The following is a 14340-nucleotide window of genomic DNA, read 5'->3' on the forward strand; positions in this document are numbered from 1 at the left end:
TATTAAATAAATAATATAAAAATAATATTTTTATAAAAATTGTAATTTTTACAACTTTTTGTATATTTTTATATTTTGTCCCTTTTTAATCGTTGTAGCATAACTTTTGTATTTTTCGCTCATATTTAATTTTAAACTTAGTTTTTGCCATAGTCATTTTTACTCCTAGATTTTTAGGCTTTGCCGTAGAATTCCTTAAGTGCTTTTTCTTTAGACTAAGATTTAGGTACTTTAGAATTTTGCGACGCCTTTTTAAGTTTTAGTTTCTTTTTAAGTTATTTCCATTTGGGATTTAGTTTTTTTTGTAAGCTTTAATATTTTTAGACGACTTTTACCTATGTATCAATTATCATTCCAATTAGTAATTTCAATTTGAGATTATAATTTTAAGTTAGTTGTAGTAATAAGGTTAGGTTAGTCAAGTATTTTTAAGTTTTTATAAGTTTCTTTTATTTTTTCGTCACCTTTTATTTTTCAACCATTTTTCTTTTTCGACCTTTTTTCGACGAACTCTTTTTCTTTCTTATTTCTCGCTATTCTAGTTTTAGGACATAGATTTTTATTCTACTTCTTATCTAAATTTCTTAAAATTACGAAAATTTATTTTAAGTGGTTAAATTAATAGACATCAAAATTTTCTGGTTCGTAGTAATAGTTGGATTTGTACGTGGACCGGGTTATTGGAGCCAAACAGTCCTCAATTATATTGAGACCAAACGAATCCTGCCCCTCTGCTGCATCTTTTGGCTATTCGAAACGTGGGCAAAATCAAAAAAGTCTATTGATTGGATAACTTATTATAATTTTTCTTTCCTTTTAAAAACTAATAGGATATTCAGTGAATGCACCGAGCAAGACGTTCACCACCTTTTGTACGTTCACCACCTTTTGTACGTTCACCACCTGTAACTAGATCAAGACATTTAGCAAATATAACCGCCGTTGATTTTTCTTTAGAATCGTCATCCAGTAGACCAAGTACTTCAGTTCAAATTTCCGATAATCCATTTTTTGAACCCAACCTCACAATTGAGAATCCAGAGAATATTCAGGAACGGTTCGTAGATCCTGAACCACTAAACTTTCCTCCGGAGCCACCAATTATTCAAACAGAGATTGTTGAGGAACGAACCATTAAATCAGAATCATCTAGTGATACCGATTCAACAAATTCAATTATGGAGAATCTGGAACCTTTAAGTATGGAAGACCGAATGAGAGCTAAACGCACTGGCCAATGTCACGCAATTACTCATCCAGACATTAATGCGCCAGATTATGAAATCAAAGGACAAATTCTACACATGGTGACTAATCAATGCCAATTTAGTGGTGCGCCGAAGGAAGATCCAAATGAACATCTACGTACCTTTAATAGGATCTGCACACTATTTAAAATCCGAGATGTGGAGGATGAACAGATATATCTCATGTTATTTCCCTGGACTTTAAAGGGAGAAGCCAAAGATTGGTTGGAATCGTTACCTGAAGGGGCGATCGATACATGGGACGTTTTAGTTGACAAATTTCTTAAACAATTCTTTCCTGCATCTAAAGCCGTAAGACTTCAAGCAGAAATTGTTACGTTCACACAGAAACCAAATGAAACTCTATATGAGGCGTGGACTAGATATGGAAAGTTGTTAAGAGGATGTCCGCAACATGGTTTAGACACCTGTCAAATAGTACAAATATTCTACCAAGGATGCGACATCACTACAAGGAAAGACATAGATATAGCAGCTGGTGGTTCTATTATGAAGAAAACCGAAACTGATGCTTACAAAATTATTGATAATACTGCTTCCCACTCACATGAGTGGCACCAAGAAAAAGATATCATTAGATCATCTAAAGCAGCTAGAGCCGATTCTAGCCATGACTTAGATTCCATTTCCGCAAAGATAGATGCTGTGGAACGACGAATGGAAAAGATGACTAAAGATATTCACTCAATACGAATTAGTTGTGAGCAGTGTGGAGGACCACATTTGACAAAAGATTGTCTCAGTATTGAATTAACAATGGAACAAAGAGAGAATATTTCATACATAAACCAAAGGCCTGGAAATAATTATCAGAATAATTATCAACCGCCAAGACCGATTTACAATCAAAACCAGAATTATAACCGAAATATTCCATCCAACAACCAACAAGGTCCTAGCAATCAACAAGTATCCAATAATACTTACAATCAGCAAAGACCTAATTTTCAAAACAAACCACCACAACAAACCGATGATAAAAAGCCGAATTTAGAAGATATGATGACAAAGCTAGTTGAAACTCAAACACAATTTTTCACATCTCAAAAACAAACCAATGAGCAAAATGCTCAAGCATTTAGAAATCAACAAGCTTCTATTCAAAATCTGGAACAAGAAGTGAGTAACCTAGCAAGGTTAATAGGTGAAAGAAAACCGGGAAGTCTACCTAGTGATACAAATGCTAACCCCCGGAATGAAATAGCTAAAGCCATTACCACAAGAAGTGGTACAACACTTAAACCACCTGAAATACCTGTAACTTCTGATGAAGCCATTCCTACTCCACAAGAACCACAACCTGATCAAGATAAGGAAAAAGAACCGGTAGTTGAAAAGGTTAATGAAGATAACACAGTTAAGGATAAACCTTATGTTAAACCATACCAACCACCACTTCCTTATTCGAGTAAAATGAAGAAAGAGAAACTTGAAGCCGAGCAATCCAAATTCTTGGATATGTTTAAACAGATAAATGTAAATCTTCCTTTCATTGATGTGATTTCAGGAATGCCTAGATATGCTAAATTCTTGAAAGATCTAATCTCAAATAGAAATAAAATGGAAGAACTCTCGGCTGTTACTATGAATGCTAATTGTTCAGCAGTGCTGTTGAATAAGATACCAGAAAAACTATCTGATCCAGGAAGTTTCACAATTCCATGTTTTCTGGGTAGTCTTAGTTCAATAGAAGCATTGGCAGACTTAGGAGCTAGTATAAATTTAATGCCGTATTCACTATATACTAAACTAGACCTTGGAGAATTGAAACCAACCAGAATAAGCATACAACTAGTCGATAGATCAATAAAATATCCTAGAGGGATAATGGAGAACATGCTAGTTAAAGTTGGTACTTTAGTATTTCCAGTAGATTTTGTTGTTTTGGACATGGAAGAAGATTCTCAAGTTCCTCTCATATTAGGAAGACCATTCTTAAACACGGCTAAAGCAATGATAGACGTGTTCGGTAAGAAACTGACCCTAAGTATAGAGGATGAGAGTGTTACCTTTTCAGTTGATAGAGCAATGCAACAACCACAATCTGCAGATGATACATGTTATTATATTCAAACTATAGATGCACATGCAGAATTATTAGAAGAATTTCCAGAATTACAAGGAACAGGAGAATGTTCTTTAGGAGAAGGTAATGAACCAATTGATGAAGCTGAAATGTTAGCTACACTTATAGCTAATGGATATGAACCAACAACAGAAGAAATTCAAATGCTAAAAGAAGAAGACAGATATCAATACAAATCATCGATAGAAGAACCTCCGAAATTAGAGTTAAAGCCACTTCCAAACCATTTGGAATACGCTTATTTACATGGTGAATCTGAATTACCTGTAATAATATCGTCTTCTCTTACTGAAAATGAGAAATCACAACTCATTTCTGTGTTGAAAGCTCATAAACCAGCCATTGCATGGAAGATTCATGATATTAAAGGAATAAGTCCTTCGTATTGCACACATAAAATCCTTATGGAAGAAGGTCATAAAACGTATGTGCAACGCCAACGAAGACTAAATCCTAATATGCAAGATGTAGTTAAGAAAGAGATTATTAAACTGCTAGATGCAGGTTTGATATATCCAATTTCTGATAGTCCATGGGTAAGCCCAGTTCAATGCATGCCTAAGAAGGGTGGCATGACTGTCATTACAAATGAGAAAAATGAGCTTATTCCTACTAGGACTGTAACAGGATGGCGTGTATGTATTGATTATAGAAAATTAAATGACGCCACCAGAAAAGATCACTTTCCCTTACCTTTCATAGATCAAATGTTGGAAAGATTAGCCGGAAATAGTTACTATTGTTTTCTAGATGGATTTTCCGGATATTTTCAAATTCCAATAGCACCCGAAGATCAAGAGAAAACCACATTCACGTGCCCTTATGGTACTTTTGCTTACAAATGCATGCCATTTGGACTTTGTAACGCCCCTGCAACCTTTCAAAGGTGTATGATGGCGATTTTTCACGACATGATAGAAGAATGCATGGAAGTTTTCATGGATGACTTTTCAGTCTTCGGTGATACATTTGAATCATGTCTAGCTGATCTTGAACGAATGCTTCTTAGATGCAAACAATCAAATCTAGTACTTAATTGGGAGAAATGCCATTTCATGGTTAAAGAAGGCATCGTTCTTGGACATAAAATTTCAAAAGAAGGAATTGAGGTGGATAGAGCTAAAGTAGATGTAATTGCTAAACTTCCACATCCCACCAATGTTAGAAGAGTTAGGAGTTTTCTAGGGCATGCCGGTTTTTACCGACGTTTCATAAAAGATTTTTCTAAAATTGCCACTCCTATGAATAAACTCCTAGAAAAGGATGCTCCATTCATCTTTTCAGATGAGTGTATCAAATCTTTTAATATTCTTAAAGAGAAACTCACTAATGCACCGATCATGATAACACCAAATTGGAATCTACCATTTGAACTAATGTGCGATGCAAGTGATTTTGCAATGGGGGCCGTTTTAGGACAAAGGATTGAAAAACGATTTCAACCTATATATTATGCTAGTAAGACGTTACAAGGAGCACAAACGAACTATACAACTAATGAAAAAGAACTCCTTGCTATTGTATTTGCTTTTGACAAATTTCGATCATATCTCGTTCTAGCAAAAATGGTGGTCTATACCGACCATTCTGCTCTTAGATACCTATTTTCAAAACAAGATGCTAAACCAAGATTAATCCGTTGGATCTTACTCTTACAAGAGTTTGATATTGAAATCCGAGATAAAAGAGGAGCAGAAAATCTCGCCGCTGATCATCTTTCTCGTCTTGAAAATCCCGAATTAGAAGTTCTAAATGAATCAGCCATACAAGACAACTTTCCTGATGAATATCTATTGAAGATAGATTATAATGAAATCCCATGGTTTGCAGACTATGCAAACTACTTAGTTTGTGGATTCCTTGAAAAAGGATTAACGTACCAAAGACGAAAGAAATTCTTCAGTGATATAAAACACTATTTTTGGGAAGATCCACATCTGTTTAAAAGTTGTCCCGATGGAATAATACGCTGATGTGTATTTGGAGATGAAGCTAGTAAAATATTAAACCATTGTCACACAGGACCAACAGGAGGGCATTATGGGCCTCAACTAACAGCAAGAAAAGTTTATGAAGCTGGATTCTATTGGCCTACAATTTACAAAGACGCACACCTTCTTTGCAAATCATGTGATGCATGTCAAAGGGCCGGAAAAATAAGTCAACGTGATGAAATGCCACAAAATGTCATCCAAGTATGTGAAGTATTTGACATTTGGGGTATTGACTTTATGGGTCCATTTTCAAAATCTCATAATAATCTATATATACTCGTAGCCATTGATTATGTATCTAAATGGGCGGAAGCACAAGCTCTCCCAACTAACGATGCACGAGTTGTAGTCAACTTTTTAAAACGTCTTTTTGCAAGGTTTGGAACACCGAAAGCTTTAATAAGTGATCGGGGTACTCATTTCTGTAATAATTAACTTGAGAAAGTTCTTAAAAGATATGGAGTAACTCATAAAATCTCCACCACATATCATCCACAAACAAGTGGACAAGTTGAAAATACCAACCGAGCTTTAAAACGTATTCTAGAGAAAACCGTAGGATCAAATCCAAAGGAATGGTCCATTAAATTGGAGGATGCACTCTGGGCTTTTAGAACAGCCTACAAAACTCCAATTGGAACCACACCTTTTAGACTTGTTTATGGAAAAGCATGTCATCTTCCAGTAGAAATTGAACACAAAGCATTTTGGGCTTTGAAGACATGTAATCTTGATTTACATGAAGCCGGACGTCTACGATTAAGTCAACTAAACGAATTAGAAGAATTAAGACATGAAGCATACGATAATTCGTTAATCTATAAAGAAAGAACGAAGAAATGGCATGATAAAAGAATCAGAAGTTCAAAAGAATTTAAAGAAGGAGACAGAGTTCTTCTTTTCAATTCACGATTCAAGCTATTTCCTGGAAAATTGAAATCAAGATGGTCTGGACCATTCATAGTCAAAAGAGTTTTCCCATACGGAACGATAGAATTAATAAATTCAAATGGGATTGAATTTAAAGTTAATGGTCACAGAGTTAAACATTACATACATGGTCCGATGGAAGTCGACAACGAAGTTAATCACAATTTCGACACCACAGCTAACTAAGTGTGGGGAGAATCAAGTCTTTAAAGGATAATATGTATTTCTGTTAGAGTTAGATTGTCTGTTTTCGTGTAGTTCTCGAAAATGGAACCCGAATGGTCTTTCCATAGCAGACCCTAAAGAACTAGTCTTCTCCCCCCATTCTGAATTTTTATTTTTTTTTAGGTTTTTACAAAATGAAGACTGCCTGTGAACTAAACCATGGTCTAATGCTACACGCTTTGATCACTAAAAGAAATAATGACATACTACCAAGTGAAATAGTATCAGTAATCAGAGAAAGAATGGACGGAGTTAGAAAAGAATCCAGATGCGAAGATAATAAGTTACAATTTGGTAAAGGAAAATCAAAATCCGCAGCGAAAAGAAGAGCACGACACCTAGAAAGATGTCACAAATGCGGAAAATGGTCACATGGAGGTAAATGTTCAAATAATCAAACCTATTCAAATACCGAATTTGTTACTTTATGCAGAGATGGACCGTTCATATGTTTAGAAGAAAAGACACTGAATGCTCGAGGTTACGCCTATGTAGCCATGGAAAACCAATTAAACCGACTATCTTATGAATGGGATAGATCATATAACTAAGAAATCTATTTCACAGGTATGTCTGTACAGTTTTTATTTTTATTTTTATTTTTAACCTTTTGATAATAAACGCTAATTTGTTCGCTAAAAAGTATTAAATTGGTATTGAATAAAATTAGGTTTGGCGACCGAAATTATTGATATCATTCAAAAATTTATTACATCACTGCGAAATTTAACGTTTATTCTTAAGGTATAAATATCTTTAAACAATCAACCCAAAATATTTCAAAAATTCGTCATGAGTTAAATTAGGTTTTGGAACTGAAATTACTTTACCGAAAAGAGGGGCGCATATTTTTGATAATATTTGATTGATTAAAGTGGGATAAAAAGACAAAAAGATTTTAAATTTTATTTTTACCATATTTTTAAAATTAATATTTAAATCTTAAATTAATATTGTAAACTTTGTAAAAACAATATATTTAAAATTGTAAATATTTGAATTTTTAAATTAAGTTTGGTGTGAATTTTTAAAGTATGAATTTTTAATTTTATGTATTTCAAATTTTAAGTTTGGTGTGAATTTTTAATATTAATTTTGAATTTCATATTTAAGTTGTGTGAATTTAAAAACAAAAATTTACTTTATCTCATTAAGTTAAAAATATGATTTTTAAAATTCGTCGTAAGTTGAAGACTAGGTCTTTGAACCGAAATTGCTTTACCCAAGGGAGGGACGAGAACTTTTATTATCATTATTTTTAATCTTATTAATTTAAAGTATGCCAAAAACATTAAAAAACCAAAAATCTTAGCTTTTAAAACAATCGCTACAAAAAGACAAATTTTAAAATTTTGTCGAGGGACGGACTAGGACATCGATCCGAAACGACCTCGTCCTAAATAACAAGGGAAACAAAATTTTAAAATTAATTACTTAATTGTTTTAATAAGTTAAAGATTATAAAAAAAAAAAAATATCAAACTCCGCGACTCGCGGAGTTTGAAGGGTTAATCCCCGCGAGTCGCGGAGGGGTCGAAAATCAGAAAAAAAAATAAAAAGAGCTGAACGATCAGTTTCAGTTTCACTCCCCAAAACTCAAAAACACAGCGAAAATTGCACGAAAAAACCCGAGAAAAAACCCCCAAAATCACAATTTTTAACCGTTAATCACCAAATCTTTTACTAAAATCATGTTGAGAAGGATGCTATCTAGGAATTACTCAAGAAAAACGGTAAATTTCTACACCTAAACACCATTTAATCCGAAATTAGTGTTCTTGAGCAATTTTTTCCCCAATTTGATTTTGATGCTTTTTAGTGTAATTATGCTTAAATTGTTTATGTATTATGCTTGTATAACCTAGATTGATGCTGTTTAACATGATTAGAAGCCTTAAACTTCAAATTTTGAGTAATCTAGGGTTTGTGTTCTTGAGCAAATTTGGGGCTTTTTGATATAAACAGGTTATGGCCGATTTTTGTCATGAATTGTTGCTAAATTGAGTAGTGTAACATGTCTAGGTAGTTAAATGATCCAAACTTTGAGCCTAAACATGAATTTGAGAATTAAAGTGGACTTTTTCAAGTCTAAAATTCATGAACTTGATTTTTGAAAGATAATGCCATTTGAAACTTGTTTAATTGCTAGTAATGATTATTTTGACATGTTATTTGAGTTGAATGCTTATGAACTTGGCGAACATTTTCGTATATGCTTAATTGAAAAAGTGTAGATTTGATGAAAATATGAAAATAAGCTTAAGTTTGATATAAATTGATAATGTCATTGTAATTATTTTGATTGATGATTTTGCTGACACTAATGCATATTTGTATGCACAAAATTTGTGTTTGATGTGTTTTGCAGACTGAAAGGGGTGAATCTTCATCCCAAGCCCGCAATGCTCCTGCTGAGAATGCGGAACAACAGGAGGTGGATAACTACTACAAGCAGGATATACCTCATCCAGTCATGACCTTTTTCGATATGCACTTGGAAGAGTTGCACCCGAACCTGACATTTGACAGACTTTAGATAGATTATCCAAAATACCAAAGGGGTTTGCATACTCTTCATTCTAAGGTTGTTGAGGTACCGAGGGTCATAGAATGGGGACCCTTAGAAGCTGTAGAATTGGCCGGGCCAATTAGGGAATTACTTGTACAGAGGTATGGTAATTCTTCTTTTAATGACTGGGTACGTTTATTCACCATGCGTAGACCTGTATATAAAGTATGGTGTGAAGAATTGTTATGTAGTATAGAGTTGAATGACCGGGTAGCTAGTTTAACCGATCGTTCTTTTATTAGATTTTTGTTAGGCGGTTCGATGCGCCACATGTCTTTACTGGACATGGCTCAGGCTTTACGTATATATACGCCTGAGGAGTTAGCGTCTGCCGATTGTAGAGGATTGATACTAAACGGTAGAAAGATAGATGAAAATTTTAATACACACGGTGTGTGGAGTCAAATGACAAGCCATCACCATTTCAAAGGGGGAAATTACTCTTATTTGGATATAGATAGAGCCGAATTAAGAGTGATTCATAGGTTTTTAGCTAATTCGATTACACAAAGGGGTAAAAACAAGGAAAAAGTAAATGAACAGGATTTGTTTTACCATATGTGTATTCGAGACCCACAAAGCGCTGTAAGTATACCATATTGTGTGGGTTATTATTTATCAGCTATGGTTCGGGGGATGAGACCGCATAGCATAATAGGAGGTGGTATTTTTATTACTTTGATTGGTGAATATCTCGATGTGGATATAAGTCGGGGGGGATTATTAGTAGAAGAACCGGAACCCCGCGATACTATAGGTTTAAATGTATACCATGGTGCGAAAGTTTTGAAGAGGCGAAATAACGCCGCAGTACAATACCATGGTAGACATCCACAGGTGGAGAGAAACCAACAGCAAGATAATGTAGGAGGGGGGAATGAGATGCAAGAAATGCAAAGGTTTATAGCTTCTCAGGAATACGAAAATGCTAGACAGAGAGCATTTGAAGATTGGCAAGTTCATCAGAACCAAATCATAGCTCATTGCCAACATATAGGTAGAAACTATATTCCTACACCGAAACCCATCTTCCCTCCCTGGTCTATAGAGATGCAGCCACCATATCCTACGTATAACCCTGCCGAAGCATTCTATAGCAACTATGGTTATGCCTGGAACCCCTATTGGTACCAGTATCATCCCTAGTATACTTAATTTTTTTTTTTTTTTGTAATTTGTAATTATTGATACGTTTAATACTTTTGTTAATATTGTAATCATTTTTATAATTATCTAACTTTTATTCTTAGATTTTAATAATTTTTGAATGTGGGGTAATATACCAAACTTCAAAATTATGTATATATGTTTGCAGTTTATCTTATGTACACAACAGGGTAAAACAACGCATTTTCAAAGACTGGCATTAAGTTCAGCAAAAGCAACTAATTTTGACGACAAGATGCAAAATATATGTGAAATAACAACAAGACGGAATGAACAAATGATGTGCACCATTTATCATTCAGCAAACAAACGCCAATATATTTGGAAACTTTGGTAAAATTTAATCATTTTCACACAAATCACCCTCAATAATTTAAATTGTTACTGATTTCTTGCAAATGAGGGCATTGCAAGATCTTAAGTGTGGGAAGGGGTTAAATTCTTTCGGATTTTAAAATTTTTTACTTTATACACTTGGTTACCATTAAAAATACTAGTAAAGCAGTAGTTGTATTAGAATCTAGTGCTCTCTGATAATAAAGAACAGCCCTGGTCTTATATACTGACTACCCAATTCTAGTAAAATTTTTCAAAATTTTCAATTAAATGAACTCAAAATCATGTTTATACATATTTATGAACGATAAAACTAGGTTTTAACACCGAAATTATTGTTACCTCGGAAAGGACATAAATTGAGAAACAAACCAAAATGTTAAAATTCATTTAAAATGGAATAGAGGACGATAAAAAGGAAAATAAAAGCCAAGTGTGGGAAAATTTACCAAGTTATCTTAAACATATGTCACATATATCTGTAACAAATAACTGAAAATACTTTTGCTTTGGACTAAACTAAACTGTTTTGCCCAATGAAAGAAAAGAAAAGATGGATCTACACGATGAATCAATTCCATCATTAAAAGGAAGTAAAGTCTTCCGAAAAAGACACGCGCTTCTTGATTTAGGTCATGAAGTTGTCGTCCAGACCAGCTGTAGGTTGACGAAAAATCTAGAAAAGTCATCACTAAAATCAGCAGGAAATCCACGGACCTCAGCATTAAACAGGGTCGCCAAGTGGTCAGATTTATCCTAACCATGAGAAGGATTTATCTTGTACAATGGGGGGGCACCATGCAAATTAGCTGGATAAGACTAATGAATCAGATCCCCAGAAAGGATAATCTCCTTAAAGATTAAAAATCAGCTTTTAAGTCTGATATTACTCAATCCTAGAGATTGACCTTAAAGATTGAGAATTACAAACTCATGGAATTCAATGATATCTAAACTCGAGCTTGAACGAGAAAATATTTTGATCAAAATTACAAACCGATTTGTTTTCTGAAAACCCTATTTTCAATGCGTTCATTACCATTGAACGTAAAATCCTAGGAATTCACCTGGAATTCATTAGGTCACCTGAACCAAATCGGGTGTCAACCGTAAGAACGGTGGTTGCATAGTGGTCAAAGACAGGACCTTGTGCCATACCAAAAAATTATAAGGGTGAGCTTTACTATTGCTCCTACCAAGGATAGTAATTGCGTCCAACACGTTATAGACCATAATTAAAAGTATGTCAGGAGACATTGCCTTAACAGTTGCTTGTTCAACGCTTTCCTTTCAACCGGACGGTAGTTTACCGAAAGGTAATATACGGGACAAGTAAACTGGACGTGTTGCTTTCCAAATACAAGGTTAGCAAGTGGGTGACACAAAACCATAAGTTTTGAGCTAAAATTTTCAAATCTGAAACCCACCAAACCCACAAAAATATTTTGCAAACACCGGTAAAGGGTTATCCCGGAAAACTTATCTAGGGTAAAAACTAGATTTAATTTTCAAAAGATCAAATGTTTTCATAAAGATCCAATTTCCTTAATGGATCTAAATTTTTATAGTCATGTGGGACTGTAAACCATATCGTGACTACCATTATTCATACCACCGTATAGAAATCACTGATGTACAAAGTGTGAAGAATAAAGAAGTGATTCTAGTATTTCAAGACGATATTGCTTGAGGACAAGCAACGCTCAAGTGTGGGAATATTTGATAATGCTAAAAACGAACATATATTTCATAGCATTATTCCTCAAGAAAGACAAGCTTTTAGTTGCAATTGTTCTATTTACAAGTGATATTCGTTTAAATAATAAAAGGTGAAGACAAAAGACAGATTCGACGAATTGAAGACGCAAACGACCAAAAAGCTCAAAAGTACAAAAGACAATCAAAGAGGTTCCAATTATTGATAAGAAACGTCTCGAAATTACAAGAGTACAAGATTCAAAACGCAAAGTACAAGATATTAAATTGTACGCAAGGACGTTCGAAAATCCGGAACCGGGACATGAGTCAACTCTCAACGCTCGACGCAACGGACTAAAAATTACAAGTCAACTATGCACATAAATATAATATAATATTTAAATAATTCTTATAATTATTTAATATATTATATTTATATTTAAACCGTCGGTAAACAAAGAGCCAAACTCCTCTGAGCTGTAAAAGTAAACTCCGCGACTCGCGGAGTTTGAAGGCCAAAAAGGCCGCGAGTCGCGGAGCCCCCAGTTTTGAAACTCCCTATAAAGCAAACCGAAATCTGATCATTTTCATCATCTTTTTCTTCTTCTTCTCATACGTAAAATATATATATATATTTATAATTTATATTTTAATTTTAATTATAATTCTAATAATAAGGGTATGTTAGCAATTATTGTAAGGGTGTAAGTCGAAATTCTGTCCGTATAACGCTACGCTATTTTTAATCATTGTAAGTTATGTTCAACCTTTTTACATTAATGTCTCGTAGCTAAGTTATTATTATGCTTATTTAAAACGAAGTAATCATGATGTTGGGCTAATTACTAAAATTGGGTAATTGGGCTTTGTACCATAATTGGGGTTTGGACAAAAGAACGACACTTGTGGAAATTAGACTATGGGCTATTAATGGGCTTTATATTTGTTTAACTAAATGATAGTTTGTTAATGTTAATATAAAGATTTACAATTGGGCGTCCCTATAAATTACCATATACACTCGATCGGACACGATGGGCGGGGTATTTATATGTACGAATAATCGTTCATTTAACTGGACACGGGAATGGATTAATAGCCACTAGAATAATTAAAACAGGGGTGAAATTATGTACAAAGGACACTTGGTATAATTGATAACAAAATATTAAAACCTTGGGTTACACTCAGTCGACATCCTGGTGTAATTATTAAACAAAGTATTAAAATCTTGTTACAGTTTAAGTCCCCAATTAGTTGGAATATTTAACTTCGGGTATAAGGATAATTTGACGAGGACACTCGCACTTTATATTTATGACTGATGAACTGTTATGGACAAAAACCAGACGGACATATTAAATAATCCAGGACAAAGGACAATTAACCCATGGGCATAAAACTAAAATCAACACGTCAAACATCATGATTACGGAAGTTTAAATAAGCATAATTCTTTTATTTCATATTTAATTTCCTTTATTTTATATTTAATTGCACTTCTAATTATCGCATTTTTATTGTTATTGTATTTAATCGCACTTTTAATTATCGTACTTTTTAATTATCGCAAGTTTATTTTATCGCACTTTTATTATTCGCAATTTCATTTATCGTTATTTACTTCATGCTTTAATTTAAGTCTTGTATTTATTTTTAATATTTTACATTTGGTTTTAACTGCGACTAAAGTTTTAAAATCGACAAACCGGTCATTAAACGGTAAAAACCCCCCTTTATAATAATAATATTACTTATATATATGTATTTGTATTTTTATAAAAGTAAACTAATATAGCGTTAAGCTTTGTTTAAAGATTTCCCTGTGGAACGAACCGGACTTACTAAAAACTACACTACTGTACGATTAGGTATACTGCCTATAAGTGTTGTAGCAAGGTTTAAGTATATCCATTCTATAAATAAATAAATATCTTGTGTAAAATTGTATCGTATTTAATAGTATTTTCTGCTAAAATTAATAACTATTTTATACCACTCCGCTACCGCATCAAAATCTTCAAAAGAATACAATCAAAGATGCAAATGTTAGATGCCAACAGTCAC

Source organism: Rutidosis leptorrhynchoides, chromosome 3 (genome assembly GCF_046630445.1).
Source record: "Rutidosis leptorrhynchoides isolate AG116_Rl617_1_P2 chromosome 3, CSIRO_AGI_Rlap_v1, whole genome shotgun sequence".
Lineage (NCBI taxonomy): Eukaryota > Viridiplantae > Streptophyta > Magnoliopsida > Asterales > Asteraceae > Rutidosis > Rutidosis leptorrhynchoides.